Genomic DNA, 18,641 nt, shown 5'->3' with positions numbered 1-18,641 from the left:
TAGCTCAAGCTTTCGATTGGAAATTGATCATTTACCACTGTAAAATAAATGAGCCTAAAAGTATTGTTTGTTAGTAATATTTAACATATTCTGCCAATTTAATTATTTATTAGATGATTTTTTTTTAAATTTGTCGATTGTTGACGGAAACTTATAAGCCCCTTGGTAAACAAGCCAATTACTTCGGGATACTTTTAGCACCGGTGGGGCACCTTAGTCAAAGCAGGACTTACCGGGCACAGCTGCGCCGAAGGAAAGCGGCTTTAACCCTTAACAGCCCCCGAAGAAGGTAACGTTGGACGACGCACACATCCTTGGCAACGTTTTCCTGTTGACTTTGGCTTTACAGTTCAATATTTATTTTCGCGATTTTCACGCCGTATGTAGCAGAAAGATTGCTTTTCTGCAAAATCATGGCAGACTGAAAAGGAGGACTCCTTGCTGTCGCATGTGGACAGAGTAAACACAAACGGACACATGCCTTAGATGCGCTTAAATGTCGTCGGGACTGTTGCTGGGATTCCGGCTCTTTTGTTGTGTTTGTCAGCAGGTGCGCTCGTCGAAAGAGAGTGGAAAACTTGTTGACCGAAAACTAGAAAGACAAGCAGACCGACTGAGACTAAAACACAAACAGCGAGGGGGCCCAAGACTTATCGCAAGCAAAGTGTTATACCAGAACAAACACATTGTCCGTCGGAAAGTGTGTCCGTCCAACTGGCCAAATAGGCATTATGAAATTTGCAAAAACTTTTCAATTGAAAGCGAAACTCCAGACAGCCGGGGAGAAAGTTTTACGGGGTGTGCGCCACCGTCTCGAGGAGTCCTTGCTGCGATTTATTTGCATGTGTGCCTATAAATTTGTAATAAAAACTGCAAACGACCATAAGGACTGGAGCGGATGGCATCCCCAATATAGACATCAGGTAAAAGGGTGCAGAAAAGCGCCACCCCTTGCTAAACCCCTTTGCTAACCTCTCGGCAGCTTTTGTTGTAACTCATTTGACATTATTATGTGAACTTTTTATGGCCTCCAAGGCTGAACACGCGCTTGGGAGCTTCGAGTTCTAGGCATATAGCAATAAATTTTCCGTTTTTCCATCGTCCCTTTCAGCTTTTTTCCTTAAGACAGGATTTTTCTTCTCAGAGCTTTGGGTAATTATTGTTCTGGTTTATGATTTGGTTTTGGAGACGTCTTCAAAATTCTCTTTATTACTCATCTAAGGTGTCCCGAGCTGATATAAAATTTTTACTCGACATACGTGCGAGTATCGCTCTCATTTGGAAAAGGCCTTCCTGAAAGTAGGCCAGAATATAATTTTTATGGTGCGACGAATAGTTAATGCTTTTTTCGTGCTTAGCAATAAGGATACGTCTCTACTTTTTTGTAGCTATTTTGGCAATATCTCCACTGTTGATTAACTCGTTTCATAAAAGAATTTGAAGGGAATTTAAATGATTTGGTTCTTATAAAAATATTGATCCTTTAATATTGTTGTTAAAGAATATTTAGTTACTGAAATTATTACTTTCCTGTTCTAGCAATGTTTAATACAGCTCTTGCTGTATTATTCATTGAAAGCGTACTTGCGACCTCTTTTGCTCCTGTCTTAAATATATATATTTATATCTTATCACCTGGCTTAGTCGTTCTTGTAATGCCAAACATAAAATTCAAAATCATAAAAAGAAAGCATGCACAGGAGCAACAATAACAGCCAGGATTGGCATTCGCATAGAAAGCAAATACAAATATTGACATTTCGAAATGCGGTTGCCTTTGCTTTTCTTTTCCATGACAGTGTGGGCTTTCCAAATGCCGTAAATGTGTGCACTTAAGAAGCTGGGCCTAAGGAATCCCTTTGCGTGACATTACTTTACCTTTACGACACCAATATAAATGTGTATTTACATTGCAAAAATAAAAGCGGACCGAACCAGTGGGTATTCAATACAGGACAACTTGCAGCAGCCGCAGGAACGATTTCTGATTTATGGCACTAAAAGTGCACTCAAAATAGAGGGAGCAGCAACAGCTCCGCCCGGCAGCCAATATGGCGACGTTTTTTAATTCCGCAGATAACAAAGCACTTGTGGGCAAAGCCTGCTCCGTCGCAGCCGTCGAGGGCAAATAGCAAACGGAGCAATAAGCTGGGCCTTTCAGGCAGCGATTGAAGGGGAGGGAAAAGAGCCGCTCCCTAGGCAGATAAAATCAAAACTTAAGCGCCCTGGGTCGCTATAGTGGAGGTGCATTGTCGAACCCACAGTAGCAGCGTGCAAGGCTGCAACAGGCGCCGCGATAACATTTTCTAATAAAACCACATGACAGCCATTTGCCACGCTTACACACATGGCAAAAACTACACACAGAAAAATGGCACTACGGTTGCCTTTTTTCAGCTCTAAAATGTGATCGTAGTTATATGAAATTTTAATAATGGTTTTGCTGACATCCACCATTAGAATCTTACTATGGAATCTTACCACTTAGACATTCCTCCTTTTTTTTTTCTTTTTCCACCGTTGGTATACATTTCCAGTGTAGGGTGTTCCGAGGATTATTGCAACGCCAAGTTTGCTTTGTCCATAAAGTCATATTATTCGTGGCTGTGGAAACCAGGCTAGGGCTTAGTATGCTAAGAAATCGGTAATATTTATAGCAGGCGCAGCTCGAAACATCCGCGGGTGTACATCATGTACATACGATTATATAATTGCTTGGTTGCTCAAAGTTCCCTGGCAGAAGCAATGTTCTTTGAAAACCTCTAATTCCCCAAAAATGTACCCAAATGTTTATGACAGAAATTTCTGATTGCGGTTGATTTTGAGTTGAAATCGGCGTTAAATGCTTTGGATTAAGTGGTTGCCAAAAAAAGAAACTCTTCTTCACGGAATGAAATCGAATAGCAGCAATGATGGTGGATCCCTTATTTTTTTTTTCTCTGCTGACTTTCAACATACTACTTATTGCTTATTGTATATTAACTTTTCGGGTAGCGGGAAATGAGGGGGTTTGAGTTTTTTATGCAACCAACATTCTTCGCTATTCTCCTGCTCCTGCCAGGGGCCTCCTTTTGTTGCGGGCCGCGCAATTTTTCTTAAGTGGCCTCCACAACCCTTTCTTTGGGAAAACCATTGAAGCCACCCTTGCAGCTCCACAAACACCCGACGTGGTCCTTGCGTGTGAAAACGCGTAGAAAGCGGCAGAAAGTATGGAAAGCATTTGCATTTAGCATTCAACAAGACAAACAAAAAATGAAGTGCGAAGCTTGGAAGCCGCGACAAATTTTTCAACTAACTGGTAACCAAAAAAGAAGAAGACAGAAGATAAGGATGCCTAAAAGTTGAAAAAAGGGTTGCTTTTTGGGTCCTTTCGTGTGCTGGCTTTTGTGCTGACAAATTCAGGCGTGATAAGTTTTATGTGCGCTTATTTGACTGTTTTTAAATAGACCCTTGAAAGGATCAACAAAGAAGTGCGAGGGGTGGCCAAAGGCTCCAAAAGGTCTTAGACCAAAGTTAAATAATTGATGTTGACAATCAAGAAAGCAAATAAAGAAGAAAAAGGCGTTTTCGGGGAGTTTAGTGAAATGAATGAGTAAACTCCGTGGCAGGTTGCCTGTATCCTTCGTGGTCTTCTATTTTTCTTATTTTTGTTTTTCCTAATGAAGCTATTTTGCGGCAAGCCGTTAATAAAATGTAATTAATTTTATTTCTTCATCTGACTTTGGAAAAAATGCTGTTATAAATATTAAAATCGTATTAAACGGGCTCAAATTGAACATGCTCGAATAAAATCGAGCCCAAGCTTAGAAGCACCAAAAGATAAAAATGTGTCAATTGGGAAATCTATTTTGCGGATTTGGGAGCGCACCACTCAATCAAAGGCTGAAATCACACACGTCCTCCGAATAGGTGGGGTGCACACACCTGAGCAGATGCCTGTGCCAGCTGCTTGCTGCTTGCCACGCCCCCTCACCCACGCATATTTAAGTAAAACTTGGCCTCCGCCAGCATCGTTGTCCACACATAAATAAAACATTTGTGGCCTCCGGACCGAGGATGAATCGGGAGATGGATGACCCAATGGCGCAAGATGACAGCCATCAACAGGCGCAGAGGGTAGGGAGAGCCAAAGAAGCAGCAGCAGCAGCAAGCCGGGTGCAAGATACAGAATCCCTTTACGAGCAAGCGGAAGTGCGTACAAAATGATACAACCCCACTCCACCCCCTGGTCCACCTCGCCGGCGTTCTGTGTGCGCTTGGTCAAGCAGATATTTCCCCGCATCGGCATACACCCGTAAAAAAGAATGGGAGCATATTCACACACTGAAAAATATTCCGAGATTTCATAAGAGTATTTCACATTTAACAAAAAATTAAGGAACTCAAAGAATAACGTCCATATAAGAATAACTGCTGGTGAATCGTAATTATTTTTGAAACGTTTTTATAAGCGTGAAGCTCAGTGTCGAACCGCTTTTGACACAAACAGCCTAAGCAAGCGGCGACGTTTTGGGAATTCTTTCCGAGGGGATAAAAATGAGGATGGAATTGAGGATGAAGACGACGACATGACCATTTCAGCAGCAAATTGAAATTGAAATTGGAAGAACCAAAAGCGAAATGAATTCTGGGGTCGCTAACTGGCCAACCAGCTGATGGCTGTAGCCGGCTTCCTGCTTCAAAAAGCTGAACCCAAACCTGAGTCAAAACGCATTTGCTGGTGGCATAATTGGCGCTTATTTCCTGGACAGATGACGACCTCGTCGTCTCGGCATTTCATCAAATGTTTTTGCGCCTGTCGTTTTTATTGGTCACTAGAGGATGAAGACTGCTTGCGGATAGAGATGGGGTGGGGGTCATTTCACAGTAGGATGGTGCCTGCACTGTGATTGACAGCTGGGCGAAAGTTTTTTTTGTGCGCGGAACAGATTATGTATAAATCTCAATAAATTTCAATAAGCTACAAACAAAACTTGGTTCCGAGCTCTTTTAAGCTGCCTTTAACAATTTGTATTTTTTGCTCTCTTGTTTTTTGTGCTCTCCAAAGTTTTCCATTTGACTCCTCCATTGGAAAATCTCTTTCTAGCTCTCCTTTTTGTGCGTACGTAACTTTACCAAATGAAGCGCATTAGGGCTAAAACTTTTAATTGGTCAACAGGCTGACAGAGTGTGGGCTTAAATGATTTTTACCGACACACAAGCAATCAAACAGTAAAGATTTCCTTGCGAATAGGCAAAGTTGAATATTGCCCTTTTTGGCGAGGCCAAAGGAAAATGTTTTTAATCGGATTCTGGCAATGCTCCCCAATCGAAGCATGTAACAGGTTCTGTCGACATTCAAATTTAGAGTAGTATTCTTAAGGGGCGACTTTCCGCTCCAGTAGCGTGAAATATAAATAAAGTTTTTGATAAAATATGCTGAAAATGAGATAAGCAGCAGAAATCCCATTGGTGCTCGTGGCAGCGGGAACAAATGCACGAGTACCCACAGGACTGGGGCAAACTTGCGTGGATAAACAAACATGGGGATTGCTAGATGGATTCGTGCTAGTCGGCATGCCAGGGATTCAATTTCTCAAAAGGAATTTTTGAGCATGCAGAGCACAATGAGGCAGGCAGGCATTACTAGCCAGCGGATCAGATTTGTCTAGGGGGGAAGAAGAAAAAGAAGAGCCAAGGTTACCGAGAACAACTGCAAGTAAATTACATTTTAAGTGAATTTTGTATGGTGTCGACAGCAGCAGCAAGACGGTTATCCCTTTTTTGTGTGTGGGTAAAGAGAACCTCAAATAATCCCCCAAAAAGGCCAAGAGGAGAGAAGTCGAAACCTCAATGAGTGAGCGCCCAAAGATTTGTCGGGTGCAAATTGAATGAAAGTAGCAGAAAAATGTTGCTAAATTATGCAACAGCTTCAGGAGAAGGATATGAAGTAGCAACCCCGGCGGTGGCTGAAACATCCTTGATGTATAAGATAAGCTAATTTAGTGGCGTAAAATGCGAAGCGCCGAATAAAGCATCAAGGCACACGTGCTTCTCCAAAAGTAAAACAGTCAAGGAGAAAGGGTGACGCTATAATACCCGAAATTTTGATCAAGGTTAGTAAGTTAGCGATGATCGGGATTGGCTATAAGGTTAGAAGTATTCTACCAGCTGCTTAAAAATTTTTTAGGGACTCCCAGAAAAGATAATGCAATCTGCAGAGTCCACAACTTTACCAGTTTTATATAGATTTATTGTGCCATTAGTTAATTTTTGCACAAAATTTTTAATTTGCTGCAGCAAGTTTCTATAATTTGACGAAAGTGTAGGAAATGGTTCCCTGCAGCTTTGCTTACAGCTAAGGGATATCCATCCCTGGGGTAACAAATAGTTAAAACCACCAGCACACACTCCAACTTCGGCCACCATGTGGGGATACAACAACATTGTCTGTGCGTTTTAAAGCTAATAGCAGCCACTTCATTTGTGTCATTCGATGGCACTTCACACGTGACAATGACAGCAGCAAAAACAACAGCTCTGAGAGACCCTTGCGTGGACATAAAATACAGAGTCCGGTGAATCTGGAATCTCCATACTAAACACACCATAGTGAGACATGTGGGATTTGCATTAGCAACTCAGACGCTCAGTCTTGGCATCCCCGATTTTTATGAATTTCAAAGGGTAACAACATATGCAGAGAGTAACAAATTTGGTGGCACTATGGCTATTTAACCTTGGGGATCGCGGAGGTCGCCCGCTGGCTTAAAAGGGTCCTGACACTTTTGACTAGCAGAAAATAATCCTAGGAAGAAGAAAAGGAAAAGGAAACTGACACTTGATACTGGTTCTCATATTATCTCTAATGTTAACGTGGTTCATTCTCCTGTCTCAAAATTAGGGAAAGATTTGATGAAAGGCAGATGAGATGAGAAGTAGAAGACGAACTTGGCGTTTTTAAATTAACACTTCCTAACCCAATTTGAAAGTTATGCATTTCTCATGAGATCGACAGGGAGACGATGAGGACGCCAAAGAAAAACATTATCCATAGCAAAGTGATGAGTGGAAATTTGTTGACAGGTTGCATCGTCAAGGAAAAGTGCTAGAATTCCCCAGCCAGTCTTCGCAGCTCTTTTTTCTTCTCCTGTTTCGTGGCTTTTAATTTTTTTCTTTCCATTTTTTGTATTTAACGATGAAAGCCAACAGTAGGGCAACTGGGCTTAGTCCTTTTCGTGAGAGTCTCGTCGAGGCTTGAATGTAAGCCTTTTACACGGCCTTGTTAAGCATTTCTTTGCATATAATTAAAAACCAGAAGCTGCGAACACGAGTTAAACTGGCTAGCAGTTTTGTGGGTATTTTCTCGTCGTTGTGCTGTAATTTTCAACCACAACATATTACAGAGTAAATTTTTCTTTTTGCTCTTTATTTTATTTATTTCTTTATCTTCCTCAGTTGTATTGCGAGTAAACTCTTCGAGCCATTCTTAAAGTCCTTGGGCACACCTAATCCTTGCTTAAACGACTTTTTGTGGCGAGCATTGAATTGCTTTCAATAATTTATGCTCGTTTACTTCGCATTAGTTCCTTGTAATTCAATGGCATTTACCATGAAGATTTTCCAATTTAACGGCTATTACTTTAAAAAATTTAGAAGATAGAATGCTCTTAGTGGCAATTTTTTATGCAAACGCATTAGAGCTTTATTTCCACCCCCTCGAGTGTTCCTTTATTTTAATTTGCATTCTTGGCCCTCGCAGGGTGGGAGAGTTGGGTGGTAAATTTGTCACAATTCAATCACAAGGCTGTTTTCCTTTTTTATTCGGGGGCTTTAATAAATAAATACGAGCACAAAATTACATTTCGCCCCGAGGGGAAAAGGCAGCAACTCAATAACTCGCAAGGTGAAACCTTTTCGTTCTTCTTCTATCTCTTTTCCTTTATTTTCTCCCATAATCAACAACAACTTACTTTCACTTTCAAGCTATGCTCATATGAAGAAAATCCCGAAAAAAAACCGGAGAGGGGAAACAATCGCAGGAACGAGAGAGTCAAAAATGTGATTTGAATTTTTTCTTGTTTCTTTCTCTGGCCAATTTGCAAATTTGCACAGAGGTCGGCCGCGGGAAAGAGAAAAGGCAGACAAACCAAACGGTAAGGCAAATAAACAGTTAATGCTTTTATGCAAATTTATGCCATTAACACAAATAAGCACATCCCCAGTCGAAATTTGAAAACAATTTGTCACTCAAAAGTCTCTTGCTTGCCTTTTTTCCACACGTGTGTGAGTGTGCCAGGACAAAAGCATGAAATACAAAATCAAAGCACCAAAAAAGTGACAAGTGCAGAAATAAAATAAAAAGCCAAAGCAAGTCAGGCCTCTAAAACCGATAATAATGAAGATGCCTAGTCAGTGTCTTGCTGGTGGAGTGGGTGAATGTCTGTTGGGTGGGCAAGTGCCTGTGGCAGTGACAACAACACGGGGCTGCAGAAAGCACTGCCAAAAATCAAAGTCACTGAAAATTAAAAGTAATTTGTTTGCCAAAACACCCAAGACATTAGGCGGTTGCAGAGGCTGCGGAAGTGAGGGTGATATGATCGGGGTTGGGATACGACCAAATTGAAATGTGAAACTCATGCCAAGTGGCGTTCAGACGGCGACTAAGTGTGACAGTTATAAATAGGGCTGCGTGGTGGAAAAAAGTTTTCAGAATATTTCAAAGAATGTCCGAGAGCTGAGGGAATTTTCGAACACCAGTGCTTATTAGGTACAAATAATTATAAGTATACGTACTTTATTAGAGCAATAAGCGTGAAGAGCGATTCTGGATTCCGAAACCAGTCATAAAATAATTTAAATCCTATTTACGAGTGATGGTGGAGTTTCGACACCAATCGGTGCTGTGGTCAGTAGCCCACGACTGTCCGCTGGAAAAAAACCTGAGGGCCTCCTCTGGCTGCCGTTTCCTTCGTTTCTGCTCTTAGTTTTCTGCTTTTTGAGTTGATTTTTCATCTGTAGCCCGAAAGTATGCAAGGAACATAAACTCATTAATATTTAAGAAGTTTTGGTGCTGCTACTCGGCCCTTCATCCTCACGAACCATCTCCTGTTTCCGACAATTGCGATATTTCAAATTAGAATATATACATGAAAATAACTTTAAAATTGTGTTTGATGTTTTATTTAAAGTGGCTGATTTAAATGTGATTTCACATTTCTCATTCCAGGTGAGTTTCCTTTCGGAAATTTGGTGCGTAGGCTCTGTACAAAAAAAAGTTAAAGATAAGTATATAAATCAGTGCAGCAAATTATGATAAATTATTGTTTTTCATGCGAATAGCAAATCTATTTTCATTAGAAGAATCAGCTCTTCGCTCTGCACTTTTTGCCAAATTTACTTCCAATGTATATTTATTATGCTAAAGTTTTCTTGCTACTTTTGTTGTTCCTGTTGTTCAGCATAAAGTTTGGCATATTTTGAAAACTTTATTATTAGCATGTTGGGCAAGGGATAATTTAATACCTACTCTGTACAGGGATACGCGATTAAGTTTGAATACTTGTCAAAAATTCTTTGGGCTCATTCGCTTAGGCATTTCAATTAAAATGCAAAAAGGAAAATGCTTTTGAGCCACATAAATTTCATATCGACCACAAACAGCAACAAAAACCATGCAGAGGACTACTTTTGCTTAAATGGTTTTGTGGCTGCCCCAGAAGCACATGCAGAGAATTAAAAAATGCAGTCCCGAAACCGGTTTTTATTGCAACCGCAAGAGGGCAACGTAGGCAATGCACATACCATTCACAATGGACTTGTTTGCTGACTTTGCTTCATGAACTTGGGCAAAAGATGGCTTTTGCCTTACCCCCGTGTTTGACTTGAAATTTGATGCACCGTCTAGAAGCGTGGCGACTGCTTGTAAAAATGACTGAGTGCAAAAATTGAAGTTCTATTGCTGGCAACATTATTAGAGTTTATGAACGCAAACGTATAAATAATAATTCCCTTTTGGTTCTACCCTTAACAGTCAATATTTTTAAAACTTCATATGCCATTATAAATTTTATAGTTCTTGTTTTATTAAATATGTGATAATCTTACGATAAAACACTTGGCCAATCATATAAAAACAAGTATCTTTACCTTGTAATGGTTTTTCACTTGCCTTTTGAGGAGCCTTGAACATTTTAAAATTCCTTAAACTTCAGACGGTAGACGTCTTTTAACTGATTTGCTTGGCTTTTAATACCCTTGCATTAAGTACATAAGTCATATTGGTTTTTGCCTAATTTAATTCATTTGTAATTTATTTGTGGCATTTGACCGGTTTTTTTTTTTTTAGTTTTAAGGCAGTGTAACAGCGATTAACATGAGACTTTTCATAGGGGCTTATATACTTATATTCTGATAGTTTGATAACTTTCTCTTACTGAGTAACGATATCCTATTCCTCAAACGGAACAATCGGTGTAAATATTTGGTATTTCTTTATTTTTTGATAAATTAGTTGTAAGTTGGTAATGTATTAATTTGTGGAGGGTAGATAAACGTCGGCCGTCCTATTTAAGCTTGCGTTCTCGTTGTATAAGATTTTTGTTACAAGTTAAGTTGCAATTGATGAGTAAGTTTTCGCTATGCGGCGCAACGACAAGTGTTGTAACTTTTCTCACGGCCAAAAACGACCCGTTATGGAGCAGAGTGTTGTTTTTGTGGCAAAAGTGGTCAACGTACTCTTCCCGGTCTTGGGAGGAACTAGTGGTTTGACTAGTCTAACAGCTAAATTGGCTCTAAGCCCTGGCTGCTGCTCTCAGGCCAGACTGTCGCATGTCGCAAATGGCGGTTAAAATACCAATTTTTGCAGGGTCTAGCCGGCCCAAAAACTTCGCAGTGAGGGATAATCCTGGGTTTTAATTGGACTAGAGATAATTGTACCCCACCAAATTTGAACTTGAATAATTTTGCTTCGTATTATATATTTTTTTGCGTGCATTTTCATTTAGACTGCGCATCAGTTGTTGCTATGCTGTCTGCTGCGCTGATTTGCCGCCGGAAGTTGGCCGAGGCTCGTTCGCAAGTTGGCCAATGACTGCTGGCCGAGACGTTTGCTGGTGCCACTCTTCTACTGCTGTTAGTCAACAGTCAAAAGCTCTGCGGCACTAACACCCCAGCCCCTTCGTCCTTTTTCAGGCTGTTGGCCAACATCGGAGCTCTACCCCTGCGCTGGCAGTTAAAGCTTTCTGTTGGCCAAATCAGCCCCTCGTTTGGTATAACAGTTGGGAGGCCACCTCGCTTTCGTTCCGTGTTTCCTAAAACCGGTTTTCTCGCACACCAGTTGCGCATTTATTATGCATGTAATCGTGTGGCATGCCACTTTTTCCTGTTGCTTCGCTTTTTGTGTGCCAAGTTCTTGGCAGCTAAAGCTTTAAACTTGGCTCAGTGTCAAAGAGAGCCAGGCAGAGTTCTCCGCGACGCGCCCGCCATTTGGCTCGATTGCGATCAGTTTATGTTACTTTTCTTCTTTATGTTTCTGTCTTTGGCTAGCTCGTTAAACCTTGGCCTTGAGGCCCTTAAATGGCGGGCTATCGAAATAAACAATCCAAAAAAAATACGAAGAAGCGAGTAAGAAAATGATTGCAGTAGCAGTTGCCAAACTGGCTTCAGACTGGTTATCTACTTCGGCAGAGGATGCAGTTGATTCTATAAATAGGGATGCTCAAAATGTAAGAAATACAAAACCTAACATTATTGAGTTGTGTTTCTCAACGGAATTAATAACTTTTTCTGATCACAATGGTATGTCACGTCTCGTATTTTACAGGTATTTTTTTCAGAGAATATATGCGCAATGTCTTCCCATTTGATCACTTCTACTGATTGACTCTACGCTGCTTCCATAAAATAAGCTTTGCTTTTGTTATGTGTTCAGTGCCTTTGCTGCCTCTTTTAACAGATTTCTTTCTTACCGTATGCTCTGGTTAGCTTTTGATTTCATTGAAATTCGCTTATTACTGTTTTACTGAGCATTGCAGCTCATTAACAGTTAGTTTCACTTAAACCAAAGCATAATTGCACTCGCAGTGAACTTAGAACCCTAACAACGATAAGTCACAATCTAAGCGGTGAAACCTAGAGGAGGCAACTATAGTCTTTGCCATATAATTCCTTCCAATCAGAACTTCTCCTTTTCCACCGCAGTAGCCTTTCTTTTTGCAACGCGGAGGTTGCCAAAGCTAAACTCAGCTACATAAGCCAGCGTCTTAACATATTTTCCTTTGTTATCTGCCTGCCATGGCATCCTTCTCTCATTCAGCCGCTGTCTTGTTTCGGTTACCAAATTATATTCAACAGCGAGTTTTGGCTCCATTTTTTGTTATGGTCTGTTTTTTTTTTGTAAGTAGCAACACGGGTATGTTGTTTTACCGTTCATGTTGGGTTAAAATAAAACATTTTTTTCTGCTATCTTACTTTACCTTTAATATACTTGGTGTGTTGGCCTTTCTTTATCAAACTAGGTAACTCAAACTTGCATAGTAAAGTTGCCAGTCATTGTGTATTTATTTTTTTCCAGTTTAAGGAAACTAATTATAACAATGAAAATAATATTGATTGCGGCATGCCAATGTGGTACCATTTTGAAGAACTCTTCAAGAACTCAAACCGAATCTGCTGAGGCGGTTTACAATGCCATTCATTTTGCATTACTCACTTGGCTCAAATTAGGCATGTAACAAGATTCCATTTGGTGGCTGTCCCAAAAAATGTAGAAAATGAAGAATAGGGAAAGAAAATACTTCTGTCAAGTGCCAAACATAATGCTTTTCTGGCCAAATCACGCTAATGAATAGCTCCGGCGGCATCAATGCCCAGGAATCAGGACTTAGGAAAGGACGACGCAAGTGGCGAAGTAAATAAACTTAAAAAGTGCCACTCGATGTGGGTGGCGCAATATTGGGTGAGTGGTTATTCAGTCAGTCAGTCAGTTAGTCAGTCAGTGTGCCAGGATATGCCAAGTAGTTGTCGCCCACGCCGGGCTTCCTTTAGGGCTCCTTGAGCTTGGTGGGCTGCTTCTAGTCTCAATCCGCTTAGCGGGCAGTGCTTGTTGTTGTCCTTATTGGTTGTAAGTGGTTACAATACGATTATGCTTCATTACGCGGCCAGGTCAGGACTGCCTCTGCTCCTGCCCAGGGACTCGTTGCAAATCATAACGAGCTCTTTGCGCGCCATTAGCGTCGCGCTGGTCGGCGATAATAGCCAAAGCACTTGGGCTAATGGACGACAGGCTGCCCCGCTTCGATTGATGTCATTGCAAAATATTTTCCTGGTTTTTTCCTCACACCCACACCCACAAACAGGGGCTGGACTCTCAGAAATGCAAAGGGCCTGTAAAATTCCACTGAGTCTGGCGTTGATGATGAAGCTGTTGTGGCTGATGCAACGATGAGTCTCCCGCTTGGCCTGCTCCCGCCCTATTTATTCGACTCTCAGAGACCGCCTTGTGATTCCACCGATTCTCTGCCACAGGGCCGCAAAATGCCTGCCGTTGTTAAAGTTGCCAAACTTGTTTCATTTGCGGTCCAGATATAATTGCACAGGCTTCGATACTTCGCTTGCTTCATCTGCACTGGTAAACTTCGGAGGAGGATATTGGTTTTATTATGCTGGTGCTTGTATCACTGAATATGTATATATGAAGAACAGTAAGTTAATATTAAGCTAATATAATTATTTATAATCCAACCCAATCCATTGCATTTTAATGAATGAGATAGTATCAGATATGTCATTTGAAACTTATTATTCTCTGTGCATTTTTCTTTTCTTGCACACCTTTACACCGGTTTGTTCCTTTGGCTTTTTGCCCTTTTTGGCTGGAATTTTGTTATTGAAAATGTTTCGCCGCCACCATGATGCAGAGCGTTCATGGGAGATCGCGTTGGTTTGGCCCGAGTTTGCGCCTGGATCTTGAAATCGGAGATGCCTTTGCTTTTGGTCAGCGGTGGGTTTATAGGGGAAATAGGGTTATAAGAACAAAATATTGAACTGTGGCTTGGTGCAATGAAATTTGAAGAAGACAACTTTGAAATGTTTTATAATAATATAGAGAAATATCCCAGCAAATTATGTTTTATAGTGAATTTCAAGGCTCAGGATGCATTTCTCAAAAGTCTGATATCGATATCATTATTTGTAGACAAAAAAAAAAAAATCAAATTCAACTTACTTCTATTACCATGTGCTTGGGTAAAGTTATAGCTAGAGGCGGTGCACATACCAACAGCGACTTATGGCCAAGAGCAGCAATGAAAATATAAGGAATGCAGTGAGCCAAGTTAAGCTGGAGAGGGGAGTACTTATAACTTTTGCTGTCTCTGTCTACAGACTTCACTGTTTCTGGCAAAACGTGCCGTTCTGCCATTTCAGCACTGCGAAAAAAGGTGCCTGACCATTTTAATATCTGTAAATATAATGCATTTTCATTTCTATTAAAATAGGGAAACATTAAGTTTTTCTTAGTTTTTCTTACGGTGCTGTTAGGAATTGTATCTGATTTATTAACCCGTTTAAATTTTGAACGAATGTTGTTATCTAGGTTTTATAATTGCTCAATAATTTATTCCCAGTGCATACAAGCAAGCCGTCGACAGAGGGGTAGATAGAAATGGCTAGAGCTAGTAAAACGAAAAATAAGAAAAAGGAATACCTTCAGAAGAAAAAATCGAGTGAATTAAAATGTGGCAAGTTGACTGTTTCGTGCATTTTGTTGGTGGGCCGCCAGATTCGCTTGGCTTCCTTCGCCGGACTGAAGCAACAACTTTAGGTTGGTATTGGACTGAGACTGGGAATATATATATATATGTATAGTATATGCAGTTACCGCATATTCCTCCTCACTAACATCCAACTTGCAGCTGAATGTCGTCTGCAGCTCCCGACGTTCTTGGTTGCTTTGGTCTATACCCTAAAAGCAAGTATTCGAAGTGGGCATTGTTGTCCTACTTGTTGTATACAATTGTTGGTAAATTTTAATTCTGATAAGCAAATATCAATGCAATACAAATATTAAAAAAATTCTATTGGTAATTTTTATTCACTATAAAAAAGGTTTCTGTTTTTAATATCTTTTAAAATTATTTTTAATAATTTTTTCTTTTATTTGGTTCTTCAGTAGACGTTTTAAAATAGAGTATATCAAACTTCGACTGATAATTACTAAAAAGTCCCATGCCATTGCAGTTTTGGTTCGCCAGCTTGTTGCACTTGAATTGCCAAGTCAACGGCACCGCTAGCTTTCTTGACTGCTTCTCCTCTGGCCATGTGCTGCTCTTGGTTGTTGACCATTCGTTGCTAGTCCCGGCTCAGCGACATCGCTGCTGAGATTGAGATTCATTGCCTGTTGCATGCCTGAGCCGTTCGACTAACTGCTGCCTTTCCCCGCCTGTTGCACCGCTTGCCAGCATTCTGGTAACTTGGTTAGGAAAATTATGCGACTGCATCGGGGAAGCACACATAATAAGCGGGCAAAGGCACATAATATAAGTCGTCGGTATGTTTCTCGTGTCTAGAGTGGCGAATTGTTGCATGTTGTCTTTGGTGCGGTGGCTGTACTTGTTGCTTTAACAATGTTGCCAAAATCTATGCTGATGGAGCCCGTATCTACTGCATTATCCGATTATTCAGCCAATTGAGTAAATTTGTACGTAAAGCGGGGCTATACCATTTTCGGCGAGCAGCATTTACGGTTTAATCAATTTCGAGTTTGAAATTTATATTTTGTTGCTCTGAAACGCGTTTTTTATGCTCTTTGCAGGTAAGCTGAATTTTACATTTAATTTATGTTGCTCTGTTTGAAATACAACAACCAAAATTGGGACTAATATAGGGTGGTTCAAAGGAGTTCAGTGGGGGACAAGGCAACAAAAAAAAATGAATTTATTTAACGAGCCCGGCTTAGATTGGGGCGCATATTGTTTTATATGTGCCCATTTCCCCCGAACCTTACTCAACCAACCGAAAGTACACTGACAGAAATGCTGAATTCGTATCCAAGTCCCAGATCCTTTTTCTACAAACAATTTTGACAGTGACAGAAATCGATTAAAAATGCCATAAAGTAAATGGTAGTAAAGTTCATTTAAATATATTTGTAATATTTACTTAAAAATTAAATTTTTTTTAAAAATGTATAGCAAAAACCGGGAAAGAAGAATGTTTTTTATCAAACACAAAATTTAAAATATATAGTCAACTGATTGCCGCTAAGTGCAGTGCCATGAAAGTTTCCAGCAAATTGCGCGTAAATCCCATAAACCGTTTACAACTACAACAGCTCTCTTCGGCGTCATCGATGATGATGCTGATTCGCATGTTGTTGTTAGGCCCTCCGTTGTTGCTGTTGCCACAACTGGCAACGACAACAATAACAAAGCGATTTTTATGCACACAGACATTGGCTCATCGTCGGTTTTAACGCTCCTCTAAAAGTGTTATTTGCAACAGAGGGTGCTTATAAAATAAAATACCAAAGCAACCAGCTGACAAAGCTAAAACCTTCGATTCAGCTTACGGACGGACTAGCTGCGTTAAAAGTTCTTAAAAAAACAACAAAGGCTGTACCTATACTATATTTGATTTTATTTATTATCACAAAACAAATTTACATGCTGGCAGGAGAAAAAGTGAATTAAAGGATTTGCCGGTGCGTGTGTCAGAAGGGAAATCTCGTATCTTGCTACTATTTGTATGCATTCTCATATGTAACCCGATTCAAAGGGGCTCACCTTTAAGAGTTTGTTGTTCCTTTTTCAAAACACGTATTTTTAAAGTGAATCAATTCAACATTTTAGTTAAAGTTTTCAAACTGTAATTTCTTCAGGAATTTGTACATTAAAGGTTGTCTCTTTACCCTGCAAACATTTTTTACCGCGAAAAAAGTTGAAAATGGTCTTTCGCAATATTGCTTTCGGATCGCGGAACTAACGTCCTTTTGAAAGAACAGTGCCACCTCAGCGACACTTCCAGAAGTTACCCAGTTTCACAATTGAAAAACAAAATAACAGAAAATATTTTGTACAACATTTATTGAAAATATAATTTTTTATATTTTCGGTGTAATACGTAAAGCATTTTCAAAAACTACTGGTAATTTTCTTTATATATAAAAAGAGTTGTGCTTAACATGTGTTTTTTTGTGTATTCCACGCGATGACCCACATACATGTTGTTAAATTCCGCATTTGCGATGGCCCAGAAAGTGCAGAAATTTGGCCCAAAACTGCATTTCCAAAACTAACTTTTATTTAACGTTCATTCATTTTTTGAACCTCTTACCACCTGATAGAAACTTATTCCAAGGGTCCCAAAAAGCTAAAACAAATTGGTAGATTAAGAGTCCATATCTAGGCCGATTTTAATTTGGAAGTTGCTACCTCTAAGAGTTGTTAACTTGATCCTTTAGCCAACTTCATCTTTTGTTGTTGTTCTTTTTTAACCGATCCGAATTGTTTGTTGCACCAATTGTTGGTTAAAAGTTAAACCTGGATTGCCTTTTAACCATCTACTCCCCTAACTTAGCAGAAAGCTTTGGTGCTTTCGGGAAACGGATTCCCCTTATGTTAGATTTTACTACCCCTTACAACAAATTTCGAACTCGGCTCTCTCCCCTGTTTGGGGGGTAAGCCAATCCACCCACCCATACCGCAAAAGCACACTCACACACGTTCGCTGCCCGCATACCTACGCATAATTCGCACCTTGGCGTCATGCGCTCTGCCGACGTTCGGAGTCAACGTCGGGTGGTGGACGTCGGGAAAACTCGGTGGGCTTTTCCGCTAGCTTTCGCTTCGTCAGCCTTGGTCGAGCTTCGCTTTTCCGCACTTCGGCACTTTTCGCTGCGTTTTTGGGGGTGTTAAATGCTCACCTGAAAACCGAGCGTGCTTCGGTTTTCCGGGTGTGTGTGTGTGTGTGCGTGCCACCCCCTTTTGCCACATTTCCGAAGCAGGTGTAACAATTATTATATTCTCGTTGATTTTGCTGCCGACGTCGGTTTGGTTTTCCTTTTTTTTGGTGCTGCCGTAGCTATGTGCTTTTCGCTCGCACCCTCGAACCTCTCGCTTGCACCTGAGGGTTTTGGGTGGCGCACACGCATGGCGCATGCAGTTGCTGTCTCACGTGGGAGGAGTGCACAAGTGTGAGCTTGTATCCTGCCAGTGTGTGCGTGTGTGCCAGTAATGTTACTGCAACAATTGCGATTACAAGAGGAGCAACTCAAAAGGATAGGGAGCTTTGGGGGCAGCCTTCGGCAATCCAAAAAGACGTCCCCTTCAGATTCGATCCTCAAAACTCTTATACAGTAATGAATTTATTCTGCCTCTGAAAGGCTGTCAGCATTCCTCAAATATACGCACGTGTGTATGTACTGCAAGAGTCAGAGCTCATTGTATCTCGATAATTGCGCACCTGAAAAATCCACTAAGAGGAAGACATACGTATAATAAATCCGCCGGCAGGTAGCAGACCAACAGCTGAGAGAGCGAGAGAGAACTGTGAACAGGAGAAGGCCAAAAGGTGTGCTACTGAAGCCTCTTTTTTTAAACCACATATTTTCGGAGTCGTCGCTGCCAAGAGGAGAAATTCTGCCCACGACGCCCGTTTCGTGG

At 40.7% G+C, this 18,641-nt stretch overlaps 1 protein-coding gene across 7 annotated transcripts in view; it reads left to right on the top strand.

Annotated features, from left to right (window-relative positions):
* LOC108098665 (polypyrimidine tract-binding protein 1) overlaps positions 1 to 18,641 on the top strand; it is a 133,403-nt gene that overhangs the window by 30,419 nt on the left and 84,343 nt on the right. The gene's annotated exons all lie outside the window — the stretch shown is intronic.

Source organism: Drosophila ficusphila, unplaced genomic scaffold, assembly GCF_018152265.1.
Source record: "Drosophila ficusphila isolate 14025-0441.05 unplaced genomic scaffold, ASM1815226v1 contig_791, whole genome shotgun sequence".
NCBI lineage: Eukaryota > Metazoa > Arthropoda > Insecta > Diptera > Drosophilidae > Drosophila > Drosophila ficusphila.
The sequence above is the reverse complement of the archived record's forward strand: the minus strand, read 5'-3'. Positions and strand labels throughout refer to the sequence as shown.